The 25,163-nt window shown below is 39.3% G+C and overlaps 1 long non-coding RNA gene across 4 annotated transcripts in view; it reads left to right on the top strand.

Moving 5' to 3' along the window:
- Nucleotides 1–25,163, top strand: part of LOC107181558 — a 64,107-nt gene that overhangs the window by 20,591 nt on the left and 18,353 nt on the right. For 3 of the 4 annotated variants that reach the window (XR_001512216.1, XR_001512217.1, XR_001512218.1), the window contains exons 2-4: nt 421–520; nt 1,202–1,354; nt 24,484–24,548. This is a non-coding gene — a long non-coding RNA (uncharacterized LOC107181558). The remainder of the gene's footprint in view (nt 1–420; nt 521–1,201; nt 1,355–24,483; nt 24,549–25,163) is intronic. The other variant, XR_001512219.1, reaches the window with a different exon arrangement.

The raw sequence follows: 25,163 nt of genomic DNA, 5'->3' as shown, positions 1-25,163 counted from the left end.
TCCCTGGTCTCTGACTGGTGGTCAGGGACTTTTCTGGGGAGGAAAGTGGTGGGTGGGTGTGGGGAACTGGCTCTGTTACAGCTGTCGCCTCATATTTTTCTCTCTTTCCTTTCTGTGTTCTAAGCTGTGTCCTACAGGATTGAGCACAACCTACACTTGATGAAAATATCTGCATTCATTTATAAAATTTTAAATATAAAATGAGAAATCAGGCTAAGAGAAAAAGCACATATGCTCATGCTCTATACCACATGATTTCTGCAATTATCAGCGTCCTGGGCATTTGTTTCGGTGCATGTTTCCTGGTACTGGTGTGAGATGCATTTTACTTAGGAATGCTAAGGGAGGAAAATCCTATAATATAAAACTCTCTTTCCTTCTTGTAGTTTTGTTCACAATGTACTTTTTTTTTTATTTGAGGAATCACTGCAGCAAGCTGTAACTGATGTATGTAGTGACAACTCACCGCATATAAAGAGAAAGAGCACCGAGCAATGACTGCTGCGATTCACTGTTTCTTGTAAGATTTAGTTTATTCTAAGCTCCGGAAACCCAGCAGGCTCTGAACTGTCAACACAGTGAGACAAAACCCAAACCAAAGTGCATTTAATGTGTTCATTTCTTTTTTCTTTCCTTTCAATACATTTCCAGTTGAGCAATCAGTTGCAGGCCCCAGGGTGCATTGCATGCCTGTTGCCCTAGGTATGCAAAGTGCTGGGATCAGGATTGGCTCAGGAGGTGGAAATAAAATTGCAGCCTTCCGGTCTCTCTCCCCACATCCTTACCATCGGCAAGTGAAATTCACTTACAAGGAAACTATAAAGTGTGTTGGGGATAGAGGGATGGTACGCATGCCATGTGTGTGTTTTAAGTGGAATGAGAAGTAGTTGGCCTCAATCATGAAGCAGGCCTCATGCCAGGTGCCCCCGTCTCTTGCTGGGCAGAGGGGAAATGCTTATATCCGGGATCAATGAGCTGTTCACCAAGACACCATTGTTCTGGGACATGCTTGGAAGGGAACAGCGATGACATCAGACACAGAGAAAGGTTTGGGAACAGACATATCTAGAAGAACATTCTCCTAAGAGTGAGCAAGTATTTGTTAGCTTTTTTTTTTTTAAGGGTATATTGACTTCAAACACCAGGGGCAGTGTTTTAACTTAGAAATGTGTACTTACACTTCATTACCATTACTTTGTAGGAAACACCTGGTGTGGGTGTGAAATTTCCTAAGACACAGTGGGTGAAGAATGTCTTTTTCCTTTACCTGGTACTGTGAAGCCAACTGACCCCTTCTTGTAAAGATCAACCACAGAAACACCATCAACTCACATGTGATGTGACACCATCGCAGGTCAGTATCTCACAGCTCTAGTAGCTGGACTGGGAGCTAAATGTTGTTTTCCTGGAGCTTTTACTTACTAGTTGTTCACAAATATTTTTGGAGAGGGGAGAGGTTTGGGGATATCTGAAGGAAGGCAAACGTTTGGATTTCATGGCTGCATAAATGGAGTTAGGGTGAGTGTATGTGGGTGTGAATCTCTGACTTACACTACAACCCAGGAGACCTAGTCTAGCCTCTAAACACTTGTGAATCCAGCCATCTTCAGCCTTTCAGCCCTTATTTCAGGATCTGAGAATTAAAGACATATTTCTGTGTTCAATAAGTGTAATATAATTTATTCCTATAAATACTTTATTTGCATAATAGTTTTGGTTTGTAAACGAACACCTGAAAGGCTGTATGTTTGCCAGGCCATGTCCCTGCCACCCATGTAAACTGCTAGCAGAGATGGTGCTACCTGGGTTATGGCATTTCTGTTGGAATTAACTTTAAAAATCAGATTAATGATTCCCTCTGCAGAGTTATAACTCTCATTAAAAACTAAAATCTATATTTAAACATCTAAACATAGTAATTAATTAACCATAATATTTATACATATAATGAATAATTTAAAATATTTTTAAAAAGTAAGAATGCATAAGGCTTTTAAAAATTAAATTTAAATTTATATCATACTCTTGCATTCATGTCATATTAATTTTCCCTTTTTCTTCATTATATTAGGTTAGCTAATATTTTAAGTTTGAAATATGCCAAAACTCAAGCTAAAGTCACATTTCTGTCTCTCTCTTTAATAGGAAATCTTTAGGCCTCTTCTCATAATTTCAAGGAAAATGTCAGCTTTACAGTACAAAAAGCCCTCTGAATGGTCAATTAGATTTCTGGTAGCTGCCATTCCACAATCTTACCTCACTGCCTCTTATCATCTAATTTTTGTTCAACTTTGGTAATTTTTTTTTTTTGCTTTTAAGCTAAACTTTGGTAATCTTTTATTGCTTTTTGTTTTAAATGGTCACCTATTAGACATCTCTAAGTGAAGACTAAATACTTAGGCCATCTACTAAATTGTTTTTCCTCTTTTAAAAAAATAAGTTTAGTTGATACAACAGAAATATTGATCTAAAATTAGAAAAAATATATGTTTATATACCCACAGCCCTAATTAAAACTTCTGTCACCTGGACCCTGAATTATCATAAGAGCTCCCTATCCTGAACTGTGATGATGGTAACAAATATGTCTGAAGGGCTTACTATATACCAGATACTACGGATCCCTCTTGCAATCTGGGGCCACTGGCTCCTAACTGCTTGCCTGCCTGCCTGCCTGCCTGATAGCCCCTAACTTGCTCCCCTGCCAGACTGATCACTCCAATCGCCTCTGCCTCGGCCCCCAGCCTAAGCCTCAGTCTGGCCTCCCTCTGCAGGAGGCGATCTGGCGGATCAGGGGAAGGTGCTGCCCCTATTACCCCACTGCTGCTGCCACTGCCAGCCTGAGCCTGGGCCCTTCCCAGCCGTGCCTCAGCACTTCACAGCCTCACATCCTTCAGCCTCACCATGCACACAGCCCCGCCCACCTGCCACACATGGAGCCTCCTGCTGATTGGTCATTACACTTGAGGGTGGGATGACCATTTGCATATTGTTTTTTTTATTATATAGGATATTCTCAGATAAACCCTTTGAAAGTCAACAGGTTACTATCCCCATTTTAAAGATGAGGAACCTGAAACTTAAAGAGGCTTAGAAAATTGGCCAAGGCCATGGCAGTATTAAAGTCTGAAATACCTTCAGATCTCTGGTCTTAGCCCCTGGTCATTAATCTAGCTGTGGAGTTCCTCAATTCTCCACACAAATCATTAGGAAACAATATACAGATTTCTGACAAATAGAGAGGCAGAGAAGAGCTTACACTATAAATCAATAACAAATAACCTAAAAATGCAATTGCATATTATGTTCTCTAAAATCCCTTTTGGCAATCTGATTCAGTAAACTACATGTCTCTGTGTTAGCGCCACCCCCATCCAGCTCTCCTCACCAGCAATTGTCTGAAGTTTCAATTCCCTGCAAACTTTGAGCTCTCTTTCCAAAATTGTACAGTACATTCAGGTCTTTTCAGCTCTTGCTCTCCCAGTAGCCTACAAAACTATCCAGGTCCTGTTTAGCTGCAACCTGATTTCCCCAGAATAAAGCCTACATCCTCAGAAAGTATAATAATGGTATAGAGTGAGAAACAACATGTTTCTATTAGAATTCATTTATATATAGTTACAAAGCCTTTGTAATCATCTTCTGCTCAATATATAGATTTAATGCAACCCCCATTTAATGTCAAAATCCTAATGATATTTTTTCTAAGAAATAGAACAAAGCCCTCGCTGGTTTGGCTCAGTGAATAGAGTGTCAACCTGAGGACTAAAGGGTCCCAGGTTCAATTCTGATCAAGGGCACATGCCCGGGTTGCGGGCTTGATCATCAGTGGGGAGCGTGCAGGAGGCAGCCAATCAATGATTCTCTCTCAGCATTGATGTTTCTATCTCTTTCTCCCTCTCCCTTCCTCTCTGAAATCAATAAAAATATATTAAAAAAAGAAATAGAACAAAATATCCACAAATTTGTATAGAACTACAAAAGACCCTGGATAGCCAAAACAATCCTGAGAAAAGAGAACAAAGCCAGAGGAATCACACACCCATACTTCAAATTATACTACAAAGGCACAATAATAAAAAAAATTATGCTATTGTCAGAAAAACAGACACACAGACCAGAACAGAATTGAAAGCCCAGAAACAAACCCACATGGATATGGGCATTAATTTTTCAACAAAGGAGCCAAAAACATACAATGGAAAGAGGAATGTCTCTCCAAAAATGGTGTTGGGAGAACTAGAAAGCCATATGCAAAAGAATAAAACTAGACTTCTATTTGATGCGTTACATAAAAATTAACTTAAAATTAATAAAAGACTTAAATATAAGTTCTGAAACAATAAAATACATAGATGAAAACATAGGTACTAAACTCAAGAATGTTGGTCTCAGAGAGGCCAAATGGGGGAAGATATTTGCAAACAATGCCTCTGATAAGGAGCTAAGATCCAAAATATATAAATAATTCATATAATTCAATAACAAAAAATACATAATCAAATTTTAAAATGAGCAGAGGACCTGAACAGATGCTTTTCCCAAGAAGACTTACAAATGGCCAGCAGATATATGAAGATTTGCTCAATGTCACTAGCTATAAGGGAAATGTAAATCAAAATCACAATGAGATACCACCTCACACCTGTTAGAAAGACTATTATCAAGAAGATTAGAGATAATAAGTGATGGAGAGGATGTGGAGAAAAATAAATCCTCATACACTGCTGTTGTATGTAAACTGGTAAACAATATGGAGTTTCCTAAAAAATAAAGACTAGATCTACTACATAATCTAGCAACCCCTCATCTGGGTATCTATCTAAAAATTTTTGAAAACATTTATTCATAAAGATATATGCACCCCTATGTTCAGTGCAGCATTATTCATGGTAGCCAATATATGGAAACGATCAAAGTCCTTCAATGGATAATTGCATTAGGAAGATGGGGTACATATATACAAAGGAATACTACTCAGACATCAGAAAGGATGAAATATTGCCATTTGCAACAACATGGATAAATCTTGAGAGTATCATGCTAAGTGAAATAAGTCAGACAAAAGGACAAGAACCATATAATTTCAGTCATATGCAGGATATAAAACAGAAAGGTACAAACAAAATAAACAAAAACATAGACACAGATAACAGTTATGCAGTTTAACAGAGGGGAAGGGAGGTGGAGGAAGGATGAAGAGGTAAAGGAGATTAAATATATGGTGATGGAGACTAGAATTTGGGTGGTGAGCACACAATGCAATACACAGATGACACATCATAGAATTGTACACTTGAAACACATAATAATATTTACCAATGTTATCTCAATGTATATATGGAATTCAAAATTATCACCTACTGATATTCCATAATTAATAAATTATTCTTTGATTGTTGAATATTTTGGTGTTTTTTAGTGTGTTGGTTTTTTTTTTTTTTTTGGTCATTTTATTTGTTTCTGTTTTGTTTCAGATAACACCACACAATCATTTTTATTCATTTGGACTTTGCTTTTGTTGAAATATTTCTGCAAGATAAATTCCCAGGAGAGAGATTACTAGGTCAAAGGATATGAATATCTTTGTGTTGCTTATTTTCCAAATAGGTTTTATCAGTTAACAGAACTCTCAGTTGTTTGTAAGTTAAAAGCCATACTAAAATGTTGTCAACATTATTTCTGTTTTACTACAATGCAAAAGGATAAAAATATTTTTTCTGATATATTTGTTTTCTATTTGTATTTTCTTTAGTGTGAATGCTCTGTCCACACACTTGGATCATTGCCTCTATGGAAAACATTTTTCTTTGTTTTGTCTTTGGATTTGAATACCACTTGCACACAAAAACCATTAACATTTGCCGGCTATACTTGATGCAGATATTTTAATTTGTTATACTAGTTTTTGTCTTAGTAAAGTTTTGCATTCCAAGTATATATTAAATACACTTTGCATCAGTCAGTCTTTTCCTATGTGATTGGTTTTTTTGTTTGTTTTTTGCTTTGGAGCTGAGAAATCCATTTCTTTCGGAGATCAGATAACAATTTTATTTTCTCCTTTAAAACAATAGTCTCATGTTTATCTCTTTCACAGGCTTGGGTTATGTTTTGAAGTCTGAAATTGATATTCAGTGTTGAGATAGGTTTTCACTTTTCCTAATTCTCAAAAAGACTTTTTGTCAAGGACAAATTTTATTTTCACGACAGGAGTTGCCTGAAGGGCTTTGTGCTAGGAGGAGGGTGGAAACTATGGTTTCTGGGAGGGATGGAGCCAAGAAGAGAAGAGCAGTGAAAGGAGGAACCCAGGAGGCCTGCTGGAAGGGTGGAAGGCAAAGTATCCCCTTCACTTGGGCAGTCCTCCGGCTGGAATTTTCAACCAGGCCTGCGACCTTGAGTTACTACCATCGTGTGGGGTCTGGATTGATAGGTTAAACTTTTTCAAGGCAGTTTAGAAGGGTAGCCCAAGGACCTCTTTTACTCCAGAATGAAGATATGTTTTAGACCAAAACTGGTAAGGAAGGGAAATTTTATTTAAATTAGGTAATTGAGCATAAGTGTAGGTTTCAACAAGAAAAGAGAATTTGATAAAACCAAGCAGGACAGCCTTATAAACTGAGGACATGAAAAATCCACAACATACAACAAATCTTTGTTAAAAATAAAAGACCCTCATCCCAGTCAGTGTAGCTCAGTGGTTGAGAACCAGGAGGTCACTGTTAGATTCCAGGTCAGGACACATGACCTGGTTGCAGGTTTAATCCCCCGTATGGGGCTTGCAGGAGGCATCCCATCAATGATTCTCTCTCATCAATGATGTTTCAATCTCTCTCTTCCTCTCCCTTTCTATCTGAAATCAATTAAAAAGATCTAATAAATAAATAAATAAATAAGGCTGGTCAAGTCTCATTCCTCAACACCTCGGAGCTCACCAAGGCAAAGAGGGCCTAAGTTCCAATAGGGCAGAAGTTTCTTTCTAGACCCAAGAATAAGTCATCCCCTTATTGCAGTGATGGTGAACCTTTTGAGCTCAGCGTGTCAGCATTTTGAAAATCCCTAACTTAACTCTGGTGCCGTGTCACATATAGAAATTTTCTGATATTTGCAACTATAGTAAAACAAAGACTTATATTTTTGATATTTATTTTATATATTTAAATGCCATTTAACAAAGAAAAATCAACCAAAAAAATGAGTTCGCATGTCACCTCTGACACGCATGTCATAGGATAGCCATCACTGCGCTTATTGCATGGGGAGAACTGGGAGTAAAGGAACCACATGGAGCAGAATATGACGATGGTCGTAGGGCAACTAGCTCTGGGTTTTCCTCCTTTCTCGGCCCCCATTATTTCTGATGTTGGCTTCATAAGAATGTCCTGCTTGGTTTTACCTAAAGCCAGAATTTCCCTGCAAAGTGAAAAATACCGGTAAGCAACTGAAGAAATCTAAGCTTTGTCTGAGAATTCAGATATTTTACACAGCTATAATCCTTTAATTTCCTTTATATCCACAAATTCACAGAATATAAATACTGAGCTCAAACACAAATATATTTCTTTAATATTTTGATTCCTCTGTAAATAGGGACCCTTCTGTTTTGAAAGAATTCTCCTTCAAAAGAATTAGTTGGGTCTGGAATCAGAGCCAAATTAACAAGCACAGTTTTCTAGTACATGGAGTACATCTATCTCCCTGGATGGGACACAGGAAGAAGTACCAAAGAGAGGATAGGACACTTCTCAGGGGTCTACTTCTCTGGTGTTCTCTGTGCCTTCACTGATGACTCCAATGTCAGAGGAAAAACTGTCCTTCCCTGCCACAAAGCTAATCCCTTTTAAAGGTTTCTTTAAACCTTTGCATCAACTTCTGACTTTTCTCTATTGACCAATCTGTTTTGCTTATATCATCTCATACTTCTTTTTGCCTTAAAAATATGATTAGGGTGGGGGAATGGAGGCTAATAAATAAAGAGAGAGGATTAAGGTTTAGTGAGTATAAGTTTTGGAACAAGCAATTTATGTATGTTTTCTCATTTCAATGTCCCTCAAAACTAGGAACCTTCACATTAGTGCTGTGAAATACCATTTCTAATTCACTTTACAGAATAAAAACCTGAAACTCCAGGAGTTTAAGTAACGTGGATGCGGTTACACTGCTAATTTGTTGCACTGTTGGAATTTGAAGTCAGATCTGTTTCATGCCAGAACCTGTGCTCTGTACCACTTAGCCTTGCCCAGCTGCACATCTCTTCTTCATAAAATAGCAAACCAAAAACGTCCACTCTGCTTCTACTTGTGTAGTCCACCTGTCTTCTGACAACTCCTGATTTCCCCACCAGCCAGCACAGGTCCTGCTTCCTGTCACCCCTCTAGCTCTCTTTCCATAATTCTGTTAGCCTGTCTCCTTTTCTGGGTCCAAATAAAGCATTTAAATGATGGATTCAGGTGTCAGACTGCTTCAATTCATATTCAGTCTGGAACAAACTAGCTGAGAGAACTGGAGGAGGTTACTCTTTTGCATTTCATCCACTGGAAAAAAAAACATTAGAAGCTAAAATCTTTATTTACCTCATATGGTTATTATAGTCTGAGATAATTTTAACTGTCATATAGTAAGAGCCCAATAAACATTGGCTACATTTTTTGGCTGATAAACTACAGGGCAGCATCCATGTTGCATCTATTGCTTCTAGCATGATGTTTGATTCATAACAATAATTTATTAAGATTTCATTGAATAAGTGAATACAATTAGGAGGTGTCTATACTCATTACTTTTAGCTTATTTTTCTTTAAACCCTTGTAAGCTGGCTTCTCCTACCACCAATCCATTAAAATTGTTATCAAAGTCATTAGTAACTTCTTAATTGCTAAATCCAATAGTTCTCTCTCCTCAATTTTTAAAATATTGGACAGCTGATGCCCTACTTCCTAAAACTCTACTTGCCCCTTGCCAGTGGCATGGCACCTGATACTGATTTTATCTGTATAAAATCTCTGCAGTCTACTTCTCCCTATTCATATGCATTGCTGTGGATCTAATCTTAATTTTTATAACCTCACCTGTAGACTACAGAAATAGTTCCCACTCTTTCGCCAATATTATATTTTTATTACACTTTAGCTAGAATTTTTTTCAAAATGCAGATATGATTATACCACCCATGCATTGTTCCTTAATCTCACTTCTGAATTTTTACTTGATTCAATGTAATTACTACCTTACTTTGCCAGTTTAAAGTTTCAGTATCTTTTGACTCTTCTTCATGACTTTCCCCATCTTGCCAATACTGCCTATTAATACTTTCACAATATCTCTTCTCTTTATTCTTTTCTTTTTCACTACTATCCTGCAGGATGCTACATGTAGGCAGTAAGTAGAAAATTAGTGATTCAAAAGATAAATAGAATAGAATCAGTAATCCTAATATATAAAAACCCTGGGTGTAAGGATCAGTAACAACCGAGGGTCCACCAACCGGAAGTCAGTCTTGCAGTCAGCTGGGTTGCCATGGCAACCCAGGGCTGACTGCTTCCGCTGCAGGAGTGGTGCCCCAGCACTGACTGCTGAGGGGGCTGTGAATCAGGGCCAGAGAGGCCTGAAGAGAGAAGCAGGGACTGATCCATTGCCTCTGTGGCAGCTTTTGATCAGCACTTGCCTCTCTCTTTCTCACCCAGTCTGGCCAGTAGGCATGCCTCCATTTCTCTCCAGGCCTCCACTGGGGTTGCTGATAAGCCCCACCTTTCTGACCAGGCCCTGTTGATAGGCTCAGAGATGCTGACTGGCATAGGAACCAACCAATCAGAACCAAATCTGGGTGAAGTGTGAGGAACCAATGGCTGCCTAGGAGGCGAAGCTTTAGATGCTGACTAGCATAGAAACTGATCAATCAGAACCAAATTGGCTGGCAGAGAAGGGCAGTTGGGAGCGAGATCAGGCCGGCAGGGGAAGGCAATTAGGGGCAATCAGGCAGGCAGGCAGAGGCAGTTAGGGGTGATCAGGCAGGCAGGCAGGTGAGCTGTTAGGAGCCAGTGTTCCCAGATTGCCAAGAAATGGCCTAATGCCAGTTTAGGCCTGATCCCTGGACCAGGCCTAAAGCGGCAGCCGGACATCCCCCAAGGGGTCCCAAATTGGAGGGGGTGCAGGCTGGGCTGAGGGAACCCCCCCTCCGTGCACAAATTTCATTCACCGGGCCACTAGTTTGCTAATAAAAGAGACAAAACAAGGATTCTGATACCATCTAAAAGCCATGAGAAGAACCTTTTAACCAAGGCACCCCTATAATTCATCTAGGAATTTCTACACACTTTTTGATATGGCAGGTATGAGCCCCCATGTGTGGCTTTCAGAGGGAAGGCAGATGGATATCAGACCATGCACAGCAATACCGGTGCCTAGAGAAGTGGGAAATATCAGGGCTTCCAAAGGACAGTTCCTTAGAGGTTAGTTCCACAGCCTCCCCACCCAGGATTATGTATGTGCTGGTAATCACAAAAACAGGCTGCTACCTGCTCTGCAGCTGTTTTAGTACACTCATTCTTTATAATTTCCAGGATGTGAAATTACCCATCTAAATTTTCTTCACATAAATGTTGCTTGATGAATAAAAGTACAGTGCAGATTATGTCCTTTAATGGTACCACTAATCTTCTGTAATAATGGTGGGTGATGATTATTGTTTATGTTATTCAAGGTAAAAATGGATTTGTACATGTGCACGTGTGATTTTGATTTGGAAGGGGAGAAAGGGAAATGGGGCAGCTGAGTCAGAATGCTAGATTGAAGAAATGGATCAGCACTGATTATTTCTGATTATTTTAATCCTCTGCATGAGGTAAATGCATTAGAAAACCATGTGATTTTCATATTTTAATATTTGATTTCGGAATCACTGCAGTACTCAGTGAAAAAGTAAAACAGATTTTATGTTCTGTTTATGAAGTGGAGACAACTCCAAAGAGTACAGGGATTACTCGCATAAAAGCAGAATGTTCGGCTCCAGTTTCTCCTTCAGGTCTCTACCTCCCAGGTAGCAGAGACAGAAGTATCATCTTCTGACATTTCCACCCATTATCTCTGTTTTCAAAGCTCAACTGTGCCCACCCAATTCCCTGCCCACTTCTGTTTCTCTGAACTTGGCTGCCAGTTATAAAAGCATGGGGGCAGTTGAGGTATGAACAATGGATGAATGGTTTGTAGAGCAAGAACGGTTGCTGTTTATTCCTTTTTCATAGCCCAGCACACCTGGGGAGCAAGTGTGGGAAGGATTTCTTATTTGATGACTCCACTTTGGAATCCATACAGACTAAACTTTCTTCTCTAACTTAGCTGCCCCAGCGTGGCTCATGCTAGCAGCCACTTAAAGTAACATTTCCTTTCTCGTTTGTAATAAGTAAGGGAGCAAGCCCATGTAGAATAGGTGCAATACTTTGTTTTGTATTCTTATTTTTATATACAGGGTGTCCCCAAAAATGTATATATACATTACCAGCTGATAACTCAAGTTTGAAAATGAAATGTATTTTAATAAACACTGCCTTTAAAATTATTCAAAGTGTGCATACATTTTTGAAACATCTTATATTTATTTATTTAGTGTCTCAGTCAGTTTAGTACAGCTAACATCTTCATTCATCTGTCTTTTACAAGCTCTGACTATGGAACTGTTTTTAAATTAAAAAACAAAACAAAACACACACACACACACACACACACACACACACACACACAAAACACATAATAATCTTGGTCACTGTGAAACATTTCCAAACTAGTTTTTCTTTCTGTTCCTATAACAATTGGTTTTACATTATTATTCTTTCCTTTTAAGACAATTAAAAGTAGCATTTCAGCCTTAACAGGTTTGGTTCAGTAGATAGAGTATCGGCCTGTGGACTGACGGGTCCCAGGTTCCATTCTGGTCAAGGTCATGTACCTTGGTTGCAGGCACATCCCCAGTAGGAGGTGCATAGGAGGCAGCTGATTGATGTTCCTCTCTCATCAATGTTTCTAACTCTCTATCCCTCTCCACTCCTCTCTGTAAAAAAATCAATAAAAAATATATGTTTTTTTTCAGCAAGAGGTGGATCTTTATTCTTTTCAACTGAGGAAAAATTAACATATAACATTATATTATTTTCAGATTTACAACATAATGATTCAATATTTGTATATATTATGAAATAATAAGCACAATAAGTCTCATTAAAAAAATATATATTTTTTTTTAAAAAGTAGCATTTCATCGAAGGCAGACTTCAGTCCCCTTATGTGGCTCCAAGAGAACATAAATACAAGTCCACATACCTGACAAAAGTGGCCTGTAGAGGGACAGGAAGAAGAGCAGCTTCTGAAAGTTACTTCCTCTCCAGAGTTGTCTCAAAGACCCCGATATAGGACTGCATGTGTTGGTGACACAGGCTTGGCTAGTCTCGATTCCCTGCCACATCCTGATTGAGTAGTTGTCCTATTCTAGGCCCACAGCTCACCTGTCTGTAGCTTTATATGACCACACCTCTCTAACTATCTGTTTCTTGAGGTTTCTTTTATTTTTTTTTACATACACCATGCTCTTCATTTTCTAGTATGTAGGCCTCTCACTGCCTTCTCATCACATGCTGCAGAGTTAAACCAAATGAAATCATGTTCTTTCTTCCTTGAAGGCTGACTGCGTGTTTCTTACCTGTGGTGGAGACTACCCCAATGAGGTGGTCTTCAATAATTAAAACCCACCAGAAGAAAAGGACTTCAAAATCCTATCATACTCACAATTCTTTCTTATCTCTATCCTCTGTCTCACTCATCACTGAATTTAGAGTAAAGGAAATACTGAAAATCAGACACATTACTTGGAATATGGGTCCCATTTGTAGATGTTTCTGATTTGGGGCTTCTTAGAAGTGCTGGGATGCATGAGACCATCGTCTCCTTGAGTGAAACTATAGAGTACAGCTCTTTGGTTCAGTCGTCTGCAATAATGATGGTGTCTATTGGGGTTAGCCAAGAAATTATACATTATAGAAATTCAGCGAATTACCACATGCCAAAGTAGCTTTGCAGTGCTATTGTAAGGACATTAAAACCCAAACCACAGCTGGCATGAGGACTTTGTAGCTCATCTAGGCCAATAGATGGTATGCGTACACATGTGTTTGAGCATGTATGTATGTATGTATGTGAGAGACAAAGAGACAAATACTGAAAATCAGACACATTACTTGGAATATATCTTTGTGGGTTGTGGGTTGCATTTGTAGATGTTTCTGATTTGGGGCTTCTTAGAAGTGCTGGGATGCATGAGACCATCGTCTCCTTGAGTGAAACTATAGAGTACAGCTCTTTGGTTCAGTCGTCTGCAATAATGATGGTGTCTATTGGGGTTAGCCAAGAAATTATACATTATAGAAATTCAGCGAATTACCACATGCCAAAGTAGCTTTGCAGTGCTATTGTAAGGACATTAAAACCCAAACCACAGCTGGCATGAGGACTTTGTAGCTCTTCTAGGCCAATAGATGGTATGCGTATGCATGTGTTTGAGCATGTATGTATGTATGTGAGAGACAAAGAGATGGTGAGAGAGAGACAGTGCCCAATCATTAATGAGAACAAAAGAAATTTGAAGGGCAAAAATAAGCATATTTATAAAATTGGAGATGAATAGGATTGGGTCATTGTTTCCATTTCTTTACCACTGGTGCATGTCTGTAGAAATGCATTTTCCTAGGGTTCTCAATTTTCCTTGATTCACATGACTTGCATAGATCTTAAAATGGATAATGATGAATCATAATGAGAGACAGAAGGGGAATCAGACAGGGAAGCAGCTGGAGATGAGAAGTAGAGCAAGATAGCCCTGCAGGAATTCCCTCAGGGGGTAGGGAATAGATCAATTTACTTTATCACTGACCAGGTCCTAAACCTAGTCTCCTTTTCCCACATGAAGTGGTTATGGGGAGAGCTATGCCTGAATATAACATTTGGGGAAAAATGAAGTTTTCTGGCTAAAAAGCATTTAATAATATTTCCACATAACCCTTTTAAATTTCGAATGCTAAAAGGAAGAAAACAAAAAGATATAATTGGTGACTCTGTGACACTATGCTATCTAAAACATTCACTTTTAACCTAGGACCAAAGCCATGATTCCACCATTTTTTGTTCTTGTCATGGGAAATGGAAAATCCAGTCAGAGGACAACACCAGTTCTATCCAGTTTCCTTCTCTGTCCTTAGGTCCAGGCTGAGTAACTGCCTGGCTAGAGCCCTATCACTTGGTCAGTTGAGGGAAGTATACATGTGACTGTTGTAAATATACATGCTTCTCCCAGGAAACAAAATGGAAATACAAAAAGCATATTTAATCTCCATTTAATAACTTTAAACTTTTTTTCCTTCCTCTGTAATTTATTCAGAACCTAGCATTGTAACTAAATTCACTGAAACAATTTTGTTGACATAAGTGTGCATGTAATACTGTTCACTTGCCCCAGATGTGTGTGTGTGTGTGTGTGTGAGAGAGAGAGAGAGAGAGAGAGAGAGAGAGAGAGAGAGAGAATGATTAGAAATGACTGAAAATCCACAGTAACTTCTGGAGAGCTGGCCAAAAGAAATAACTGAAATATTTGTGATTGAAGGCACAAGGAATTTCGTGCCTAGGAGTTAAATGAAGAGATACCTGAAATAATGGGCAGAAATGTTTGGCTTGGTACTATTTCCCTGTCTCTGAAATCAAACAGCAGTCAACCTCAACACAGGAAAGCTTTCTGGCAGTGATTCTCAGAAGGGGAACACTGGTGAGCAGTGACTCTGGGTGTAACCTGCCCCCAACCCCCCCCCACACTCCATCCATTTTACTGTTATTGTGGGTTTTGCTGCTAACAGTTAACATCTGCAACTTCCTCTGGAAGATTGGCCTTGAGTGATTGGGTCTGTTTCACCCAGAGACAACCTGGAACTCCTGACTGAGGATGTGAGGAGGTGGGAGGTGGAGGTAACGAAAGCTCCACCACCTACCTTGCTACCACAGGCAGGCAAACTCTACAGTGCTAACATTTATCTTTCAGAAGTCCCTGAGGAATCAGGCTCCAGCTAGATGATCTCCCCTGAAATCATATCTTTCCCAGCTTCTCCCCTGTCCTATCCTAATTTCCTCACCTCTTTAGAGGCTCCTTGTAAGAGCACCCTCTAAATAAGTCATTTCCATAAGAATCATGCCTCAGCTTCTGCTTTAAGGGAGTGAGACGAAAGACAAAGTTATAAATGATGCTGAAAGATATTCCTGAATGCCATTTCATGTTCTAAATGTAGACTTTTTCTTTGTTCATCAATCATTGAAGAGCATTTCAGGAATCTTATGGTGGTGCTGACTGCCAGCCAGCAGCTAAACCTGAATATAACACTGTTTTTTGGGTAAAGCAGTTTTTTTTTTTTGCAATTATTTGAATATTTTATTGCTTTTCACCCATATGATTTTATGGGAATTAATTGGACATCAAAAATTAAAGTGCTCATAATAAAGATAAGGTAGTCCTAAAACAAAACCAAAAAAATTGAAACAAAGATAAAAATGACCAGAGCTGTAGTCAAATGGTCAGTCTTTAGCCTCCACCACAATAAATTCACATAAGGTAGCAGAATGTGACCAGTTGTAAAGGAAATAGACAAAATTAAAGAACATGTATAGAAGGCTGGAAATGTAGGTTTGGGTATTTTGTCTAAAGGAAGAAGGATTATACACTTACTAGAGGCCTGATGCACAAAATTCATGCAAGGGGCTCAGTCCTCACAGCCCCTTGCAGCCCCAGCTTTGTCTGAAAGTCATCTGGAAGGATATCCAGAAGGTTGTTTGGCTGTTTGGTCTAATTAGCATATTAGCTCTTTATTATATAGGATCAACTAATCTAAATTATTTGAGGTCATAACCCCTCACTACAGTAAATCTCCCTTAAACATTTTATTTTAAAACTTTTGTGATTGTTTTATGAGTACATTCTATATGAATGTAAATGACTACATAGGAATAGGCAATTAAATTTAAAAAAATGGAGAGGGAAGAAATCCAGTGGAAAAGGAAAGGGAATGAAGAGCTTGACAGGCCTGGGTGCACTGTCTAGATCTCCCTTCAAGTGCCTGCCAGAGGGCATAGTGGCAGCCACCTCTCTCTGCCACAGCTTGGGTTCAACGATAGAATTTGCACTGAGGACACCTTTGGCTGCTCCCTGTCAGACACTGAGCACAGCAGAGGCACCAGGGTTGGGTTATTTCTGCCTCATCCTGGTCTCCTTTAGCAGACAGCCCTGGATCTAGGATTTCCCATTGACCTGGTTGAGGATTTTTTCAGAAAAGCATTGACATATGAAGCTCCTTCTATTAAATTCTTTCACTGTTTTTTTCTTCTTTCACAGATGTCAGACCTGATCATACTCTAAAGCAGCAGTTCTCAACCTGTGGGTCACGACCCCTTTGGGGGTCAAACGACCCTTTCACAGGGGTCGCCTAAGACCATAGGAAAACACATATTGAATATATAATTACATATTGTTTTTGTGATTAATCACTATGCTTTAATTATGTTCAATTTGTGACAATGAAAATACATCCTGCATATCAGATATTTATATTACAACTCATAACAGTAGCAAAATTACAGTTATGAAGTAGCAACGAAAGTAATTTTATGGTTGGGGGGCCCCACAACATGAGGAACTGTATTAAACGGTCACGGCATTAGGAAGGTTGAGAACCACTGTTCTAAAGGTTCTCCTACCCTTTCATGCTCCTTCCTTTTTTATTCTTTGCAGGCATTTCCTCCAATAACTCTCATGTGCATCTAATATTTCTTGAAAAATTATCTGAAAACCTAAGGAGATATAATTTTTAAGTAAAAGGATGCATTATTCATTCATTGAGCCCTCTCAAAGAAATGCTTCCAATATGGATGGTTAGATTTGTAGTTTTCTACCATCAGCCTATAAGGCTAATGATTTAAGCAAATAGGACCACCTGAAGAATCAGCGTCTTAATTGGATATCTGCTGTACATTTTCACAACCAGTTTAAGTTTTAGAACAAAAAAAGCAATCTTCAAGAATGGCCCAAATCAAGAACTGACAACACTAAATGCTGACAAGGATATAGAGCCACAGGAACTCTGAGTCATTGCTGGTGGGAATGCAAATTGATACAGCTTCTTTGGAAGACAGTTTGGCGGTTTCTTATAAAACCAAACATACGTTATCATACAATCCAGCAATCATACTCCTTTAGTATTTATACAAAGGAGCTGAACATTCATGTTGACACAAAAGCCTGCACATGGATGTTTACTGCAGTTTTATTCATAATTTCCAAAACATGGTGCCTTACAATAGATAATTGGATAAGCTGTGGGACATCCAGACAATGGGATATTATTATTCAGCACTATGATAAATGAGCTATCAAGCCATGTAAAGACAAGGATAAACTTAAACACATATTACTAAGTGAAAAAATCTATAAAATCTACATACATACAGTATGACTCCAACCATGTGACATTCTGGAAAAGGCAACACTATAAAGATAGTGGAAAGATAAGTGGTTGTCAGGGGTGAGGAAGGAGAGAGGAATAAATAGGTGGAGCATGGAGAATTTTAGGGGCACCTTGAAAGGAACTGTGGGCTGCGAGGCTGCGGTGGGCACAGGGATGGGTCTTGGCCCATCTTCCACGCCCCCACCCGGCCCCTCCTGCTTTGGCCACCAGTCCCCTCACTGCCTGCAGCCCCTCTCCTCTCCACCGCTCCCAGGCACTGACGGGACACTGACAGCACTGGCCCCGCTCACACCTGCCGCGTGATTGGGACCAGTGCTGGGCGCTGGCCCGGGGTGCGAGTGGTGGCTCCAGCACCTACAGTGGCTGTGAATGCGGGGTGGGACCTGGCACGTGGGAGCAAAGAGTTTTCAGTAACCACCAGAGGCTCGCCCTGATGACAGCAACCCCCGCCCCATCTTGGTCTCACACCCCTGTTCACCTGCTCCACCATCCCACTGCAGCCAATGCCCGCCATGTTCCGTGCGTGCGCCCTGGTGGTCAGCGCACATCATAGCGACCAGTTGTTCCGTTGTTCCTCATTCGGTATATTTGTATATTAGGGATATATATATATGATTTGTGCAAACTCATAGCATGCACAACACCAAGAATGAATCACAATGTAAACTATAGACTTTAATGAGTATGGTGTGTCAATCTAGATTCATCAATTATAACAAATGTACTGCTCTGAAGAGGATTTGATAGTATGGGAGGCTATACATGTGTATAGGCAGGAATTCTCCTACCTTTTACTCTAAAACTTCTTTTAAAGTTAAGTATGTTGCCTAGCTGGTGTGGCTCAGTTAGTTGAGTATCTCTCCTTGCACCAAGAGCTCGCTGGTACAATTCCTGGTCAGGGCACATGTCTGGGTTTCAGGTTTGATCCCCAGTAGGGGACATGCAAGAGGCAGCCAATTGATACTTTTCTCTGACTGATGTTTCTATCTTCCTCTCCCTCTCCCTTTCTCTCTCTCTCTAAAAAATCAATAAAAAAAGTTATGTTTGTTAAAAGTGGGAAGGAAAAAATCAGTCTTCGCAGCACAAAAGAGCTGTCAGGTTGTAAGAACTCACATTTGAACTCCATGTGCTTTGGGGATCCAGTTTATCCCACTGAGATTTAGTTTCCTTACCTTGAAAATCAGATATAATGGCCTTTATATTGCAAAGATGTTATAAATATAAAATGATATGACTTAATGTGTTTGGAAATACCTAATTAAAAGTCAGTAGATGATAGTTTCCTACCAGTTAAACACATGATTGTCTGATCTTATCTACAGAAAATCTGTAGGTCATTATATAAAGAAATAAAGGAGGCAGGAGGAAAAATCACATGATAAAATAAAGTATTTGATCATATAAAAAAAGAAAAGATTAGTTCTGTGTTATCATAACTCATATTTTCCTCCCTTATTACTCAATCCCAAAGGATCTAGCTGCAAATGTGAATATATAGTGTGTTTTCTTTCCAATTTTCAGACTTGGAGAGAGGAGGGACTACTAAAGAGAAAAATATTCTTTGTGAAGCCAAACTATAAACAAAAAAAGAAAAGCTATACATTCTCCTAACCCTCCTACAGAATTATCACATTTTCTTAAGTTAACGAAACCCCTAACTCTGTGAGAAAATAAGTGTCAATGACCCATTATAACATCCTGGGCTTAAATATTTTAAAAGGCAATGTCCCACGGAGTAGAACCACAGTGAAATGTGGAGACCTTGTAGAGAAGACTGGAAGTCCTTTAGGCTGGGACATAGGGAAGAAAATTAGAAAGGAGGTCAAAGCTTTTAGAGCAGAAAATATCTGAAGGTAGGAAACTGAAGACTTCCAGGGGCAATGGTAGTAAGCTGTGCAGGGCATCAACTTTTGCCTCCAGCTGAAGATTTCATATCCCAGTTGCTGGGAGTGGTGGTGGCCCATAGCTCTCAGCTAAGACACATTGCTTGCACCTAGCAGAAGAGAGATACCTCATCCAAGATCAAGCTTCCTCACTAAGGGTCAATACAGGGTATCAAATGCTTGGCTGAGTTGACTTTCCCTGGGAGAAATCTGAAGGGCTAACCCAGTTTCAGAGCACTGAATAGGAATTGCTGAGGCCTTGGTCACTTCTACATTGCAGTTCAACTTCTCCTTCTGCCCATTCCTGTTGCTAGTACTACTATAGAGGTATTGAACTTAAGAGTGTTCTCCAGTAAACTTGCTGCATTCCAGTCTTTCTTAGTCTCTGCTTTCAGGGAACCTAACCTGAGACATCAGCCCTGTCAAAAAGCATCAAAAGATGAATGAATGGATTCTGTTAAGTGTCACAGAGAACAGTTTGATCAGATTTACTGTGGCAGAAGGTAGCAGCCTTAATGTATTAGCATTTGAGCACCTATAAGAAACATACTTCAATTTGAAGCTGAAATTGGGTCCTAGACAAAAAAATATATATATTTTTCTTCAGATCAAGTGTGCCTGACTAAAGAACTTACCCTAGTGTTGTAAATGAATATAAACAATATAACTTAATTAAGAAATAACCAGATAAATAAATGGAAAACTATTCAAAAACATATTTAAGAAGGGGGTGAGTCCTAGAACTAGACATGAAAGGCAGACTCAGTGCTAATTGGCCAGTAATAACTGGGAAAAATTACTGGATAAACAGTGGTTTCCAATTATCCAGAATAATTTTTCTAAGTGTACACATTACTTAGAGACAACTCCATTTTCTGGGCTGCAGATGCAACATTTATGTTCTCCCTTCTGTATGTTATGTTATCTTAAAATTATAGCTAATCTTTTAGCTGTTGTTTCTCCCTTCTCCTTTATTAAAAACAATTATAACAACACTTAACCTTAATTGCTCTAAGGCAATTTCTGCTGATAATATATGTTTATTTTTTTCCTTTGGTTTACATAGAGCATGTTTAAAATACAAATGTAGAATGCCTCTTCAGATTTTGTCATTTATTTTTGTCTCACTTCTATTCTTTGTTTTTCTTACTTTAAAAACAACAACATATCCTATATAATAAAAGCCTAATATGCAAATTGTCCCCTAGACTAGGAGTTCTGTTGGGAGTTCGACTGCTTGCTATTACATGCACTGGCCACCAGGGGGCAGCGCAGAACATGGCAGGTGTTGGCGACATGGCACTGGCAGCAGGTGGCAGTGGAGGCACTGCAGGCCCTGATGGGCCCCAATGAGAATGGGATCGCAGCAGGATGGTGGAACAGGTGAGTGGGCAGTGCCAGGCTAAGGCAGGTGTGAACCACTGGTGGCCAGGCAGGAGTCATCATCCTACCAATACGATCAGCACACCTCTGCCAGGCTCCCAGGCCCTAAGGGAGCCAGGTGGGGACCTGATGCCCTGCCAATCCAATCGCAGGGTGACCAGCTGCACCAGTGGGGGCAGGGCCACTGCCCTGCTCCACTCCCTCAGCACTTGGGAGCCAGGCAGTGGGGGGCAATCTGTGGGGCAATCAGTCCCTGCAGGCAGCAACCAGCAGCAGCAGTGGGGGGCAGGGCTGCCAACCTGCTCCCTCAGCATCTGGGAGTAGGGTGGTGGCAGCCAGGGGGCGGGGGGTGGCAGCATGATTGGGTCCTACAGGTGGTGACCAGTGGCAGCGGTGGAGGGCAGTTGGCCGGGGAAAGGGAAGGAGTACCCACCACAGCCGGCAGTGTCTATGGACCCTACCAGTGCACAAATTTTGTCACTGGGCCTGTAGTACATATATAAATATATTTTTATTGATTTCAGAAAGGAAGGGAGAGGGAGAAAGAAATAGAAACATCAGTGAGGAGAGAGAATCATTGATTGGCTGCCTCCTGCATGCCCCCTACTGAGGATCAAGCCTGCAACCCCAGCATGTGCCCTTGACTGAAATCAAACCTGGGACCCTTCAGTACACAGGCTGATGCTCCATCCACTGAGCCAAACTGACCAGGGCTCTTTGTTTTTTTCTTTAATCCTCACCAGAGGATATGTTTTATTGATTTTAGAAGGATGGGAAAAAGAGAGAGAGATGTGTGAGAGAAACATCGATTGGTTACCTTCCATATGCACCCCAACTGGGGATCAAACCCACAATTATGTATGTTCCCCGATCAGAAATCAAACCCACAGCCCTTTTGGTGTATGGGTCAACACTCCAATCAACTGAGCCCTGGCTGGGGCTCACTTCTATTCTTTATTAAAATTTGTTAGTACCTTAATCCTAATAGATTGCCCATACTAGGACATGATATCAGGGGCCTAAACCAAGGGAAGTGTAATGTTAAAGACATGTTGCCTTCTTTACAAGAAAATCATAATGGTTAGTACATCATGAATAAAACTATGCGCACACACATCAGAGGTGATGCTCTATATTTTATGCCTATTTCTTTGAAATTTCAACTTGCCCAATCTCAGGAGAAACTTCAGCGGACAATTATTTCTTTATTTTTATATTATTTAGTTAATATCGCTCCTAATTTCAGAATGGTTCTTTGGATGATTGATGTCAATTCATAATATTCTGAACCAAAAGGGATATATTGGAGTAAACATTCTTTTTCCCCAAATGTCAAACTAATAAAAAAATAATACAGGTAAGAAAAAATGATATTCAAGGGAGTGGAAGGAAGGGTTGGAAAAAGTGATGACACCAATACTATATAGTGTTGTTACACATTACCAGTTTTTAAATGCAGTAGTTACCATATATTACATGCCTGTATTATATATTTGGGACCAAAATATGGAATATGTGGGTAGCCAATGTATAACTTTTTTCCCAAAAGGAATGATACTAGAAGTAAGTTAAAGAAATTCTGGAAAGCTGCATAATTGTAATGATTTGTGGCTCCTCCCTGCAGCAATGGCTGTAAAAGCAAACACCTATCCCTTGCTATTCAGAACTAATCCAGCAGTTTCTGGAAAGTGATGCTTGCATAGCAAGACACAGAGGGACTTCTTTAAGGACAAAAAAATATCTTGAAGTGAGTTTGAACTACGGAAGAGATGGGACCTTGATTACTTGGGCAAAGGCAACACATGCTTATATTTTTTGAGTACTTTTATGTGTGTTAACTCGTTTTGTCCTCTTAATCATCCTAGGAGAATGTATCATTATTTCCTTATTATATAAATGAAGAATCGGATCCTTAGATATATAACATAACATGCTCATAGTCACACAGTTGTGAATTTTCAGAGCTGACATTGGTACTCAGGTGGTCCAATTCTAGGACCTATATTTAAAAAAATATATACTGCAAAGGCAGAGGTGAGGCAGGGGGGCACCAAAACCACCTTCCACCCCCATTAAACAGAAGGGCAAGGATCAATCAGCTCATTCACTAACCAGAGTTCCATTTGAAATAGGGAAAAAAGTCAATGGATACTGCTTCAATATTTAGTCTCTCATTTCCCCCAAAGATGATCAGCTCCATTAAATAAGGACTTATATTTGGTTTACATTTATCTCTAGCACCAGGAAAGAAAGAAATACTCAATACACATGTATCTCATAAATGAATGAAATGGATGAAAGAGAGACACTTGTATAAAACCCTGATTTTTTTCCTTTGCCTTCTATTCTAGTACTTTTGTGTATAACATTCCCCTATTTTGCCATAAGTATGTGTTGTCTCAAGAACAATTATGATTACAAGCATGAGTGCAAGAAGGAAATGTTTATCTTATGAGTTTCAAATGAGGCCCTTAAAACCCAAAACTGAAATGAGAGTCTTGAGAGAAAAGTATTTTTTGAGGCTTAAGAAAAATGAAGCCCTAGAATAATTGATTTTCCTGTAACATTGAGAGGCTATAAAAGTCCTGTCAAGGTTGAGTCCTGGGGAAATACTTCAAAAGTAGAATATGAAAAAAAGAAGAAAGCAAGAATGTAAAAAGAAGTTAAGATATACAGAAGATAGTCTGAGGAGTTTTAGTACATGTGCAATCAGAATCCTAATCTGAAAGAATAAAGGGAAGGAAGGTTGGAAGGAGGGAAGGAAGGAAGGGAGGGAAGGAAGGAAGGGAGGGAGGGAGGGAGGAAGGAAGGAAGGAAGGAAGGCAGGCAGGCAGGCAATATTCAGTCTGGATGGCTGAGATGTTTCCTGGATGCAGCAGAAACACCAATACTTATATTCCAGAACCCCATAAAATCCCATGTATGAAAAACAAAATAAAAGAATATCTCCACTAGACACATAATAGAGTAACTGAAGAACATCAAACACAGATAGGAAAATCCTATAAGCATCAAATGTGAAAATATCAGTTACCTCTAGGAGAAAACTTGATAACTGATATCTCCACAGCAACATTAGAATCCAGAAAATAAATGGAGTAATATATTCAATATGTTAAAATGATTCTTGTTAGAATTCTAAATTCAACAAACTAATTTTCAACAAGAGGGTCAAAATGGCATTTTTCTCTACCAAGAGACATATAGAACATCTTTCAGGTACAGTAAAATTTGTATCATAAGTAGCTATCAGAAGTCAATAAAATGATATGTAGATCAATCTACCAGAATAGTACAAAATAATCATGATTTTCTGTCCTAATGTCAATTTGAAGCCCCAAAATGATTTTGGTTTTTATCACAGGTGTACTAATTTCTTATTGCTGCTGTTAGAAATTACCACTGACTTTAATGGGTTAAAATAATACAAATGTATTATATTACAGTTCTATTGGTCTCAAGATAATATTACAGTGTGGGTAGGACTGTGTAGCTACTGGAAACTCTAGGGCAGCTTCTAGGGAATAATTACTTTCCTTACTTTTTTAGTTAGAAGTCACCCTCCAGAGGTCTAGAAGTCACCTGTCATCCTTGGCTTAGAGCCACAATCCTCCATCTTCAAAATCAGCAAGATTGGGAGCCATTCCTTTCATTCTCCCTCTTTTGTCTGCTTCTTCCAGTTATAACAACTCTTGTGATTACATTGGGCCCAACTGGTTAATCTGGAATAACCTTCCCATTCCAGGTCAGTTAATTAGCAACCTCACTTCTATCTATAATCTGAATTCCTTTTTGCCATTGACATATCATATGCCTAGGTTCCTGGTTCCTAGGTTAACATCTGTATAGGATGTTGTATAGGGGGGCATTATTCTGCTACTACGGTAGACTTCTAATTCTCTTTACCAGTTTTTAACATATAGTAAAACATGCCCATTCATGTACATTTTTTGTAAGGTAAATTGCTTATAAACTTAAATTTTAAAATCACAAAGACATTACTGACAAAATAACCAAGAAATAGGAAAGCAGACAGATTGTTTTGAAGTTTCTTTTTTTATATATTTTTGATATTTATTTTATATATTTAAATGCCATTTTTTATGATAAAAAATACACTTATTTTTTAATGTATACATGGGCCCTGGTAAGTCCAACAAAAACTTTATTTTATTTATTTATTTTTATTGTTTTATTGCTTAAAGTATTACAAAGGGTTCCCATTAACTCCCACCTGGCTACTCCCACCCCCCAGGGCATGCCCCCACCGCCCCAGTGTCTGTGTCCATTGGTCATGCTACTATACATGCATACAAGTCCTTTTGTTAATCTGTAACCACCCACCCCCCACTCCCCTGTC

Source organism: Myotis davidii, unplaced genomic scaffold, assembly GCF_000327345.1.
Source record: "Myotis davidii unplaced genomic scaffold, ASM32734v1 scaffold46, whole genome shotgun sequence".
NCBI classification, from domain to species: Eukaryota; Metazoa; Chordata; class Mammalia; order Chiroptera; family Vespertilionidae; genus Myotis; species Myotis davidii.
This window is presented reverse-complemented; position numbering and strand designations above follow the sequence as displayed.